Source organism: Otolemur garnettii, unplaced genomic scaffold, assembly GCF_000181295.1.
Source record: "Otolemur garnettii isolate 467f Iridium unplaced genomic scaffold, OtoGar3 scaffold00116, whole genome shotgun sequence".
Classification (NCBI taxonomy): Eukaryota; Metazoa; Chordata; class Mammalia; order Primates; family Galagidae; genus Otolemur; species Otolemur garnettii.
In genome coordinates, this window is record NW_003852511.1 from 4768695 (window position 1) to 4770271 (window position 1577).

Sequence of the window (1577 nt, forward strand, 5' to 3'; positions counted from 1 at the left end):
TTGTGGGGCGCCTGTGGTCCCAGCTACTTGGGAGGCAGAGGCAAGAGACTCGCTTGAGCCCAGGAGTTGGAGGTTGCTATGAGCTGTAATGCCACGGCACTCTACCCAGGGGGACAGCTTGAGGCTCTGTCTCAAAAAAAAAAAGAAAGAAGGACAAATGAATGGAGAATGGGCTCAGGCTGTGTTTGGGGCCCTCTGGCTGCAGGGGAGGAAGAAAGAGAGGATGACAAGAGCCATGGGTGAAGCAGGCAGAGCTGGGGGAGTGGTGAAGCCATTTAGCGATATGTAATCGTATAATGAGAAAGCAGGCTTTGTGGCATAACATCTCCCTTCATTGAGCTCACTTGTATGCGAGGAGGTGGGGGGAATGGGCTTTCCTATGTGACAGTGAGAACTCAGCTCAGCAGTTAGCACTGCTCACCGTAGTATAAGCTAGGGGTGCCCCACCCAGGTCCTAGCTGGTGCTTCCACCCCTACCCCTACACCCCGTTGCTGTGAGGATTGGCTGATGTTAACTCACGGCCCCTCCTTATCCTGGGAATCGTCTTCCAGCAAATGGGAGTCATGACTTCCGGAAAGCAATCTGGCCCAGACATAACAAATCTCAGGCCTCTGGCACGAAGCGGGCATTGACTGTGTGGTGGACATGGAGTGTCCAGAGCTCTCTGGGAGGATCAGCGTGAAGTCAGTCTCCAGCTGAGCCCACCTCCTTGCTTGGCTTTCCCCCCTTGACTATCCTGCTCCCCTCGGTTCCCTCCTGGTCCTCTCATCCAATGGACCACTTATTTAAGAATACTTCTGCTTTTTGGGAACCCCACCTGAGAAAGAGGAGCATGTCGGGACTTGGGAGCTGGTTGGCCACAGTTTCAGGAACCCACAGCAGTAAAGAGTGTGCTGGATGATGAATTTTATTCCTTCAGACAGAGGCTGGTATGCGCTAAGGATGATAGTCAGGTTGCATTTATCCACAGGAAAGGATCACTTGTGTTATTTTTTATTAGTTTTGTTAACTGGCAATCCTAAATCTCTGAATCTGAAGCAATTGTCCAACTTCCCGATTATTGGCTATGAAAGTTCATGAATTTGGAATGAGTTCTTTTTTCCCCAAATTCCAACCCGTCACTCCCGTCCTTGCTCTTCATATTTGAAGATAAGGTCACAAAGGCAGGTGTTCTTTGGTGGCTGACACTGAACATCAGTCACTCTGAGGTTGAGTTGGTGTCCTCTGCAGTGCTCTTGCGGTATCTCCTGCTTCCCCAAAGTAACACTTACCATACTCCATTGTACACGGGATTGCCCATTTTTTGCCTATTAAGTCAATGAAGACTCCAGAACTCTGAGCATATTTCAGAGCTTATGTGGCCTTCTTCCTTGTTGTTTCAGAGAAGGTGCTTACAAAATACTAATTGAAGGACCAAAATGAAAGGTTAAATGAATGAATATCAACACTGCTGAGCCAGGTCAGTTTCATATAAATGCAAATTGGTTTTCACTGTGTAATATCCTATTGATGTTTTTTTTTTTTTTGAGACAGAGCCTCAAGCTGTCCCCCTGGCTAGAGTGCTATGGCATCACAG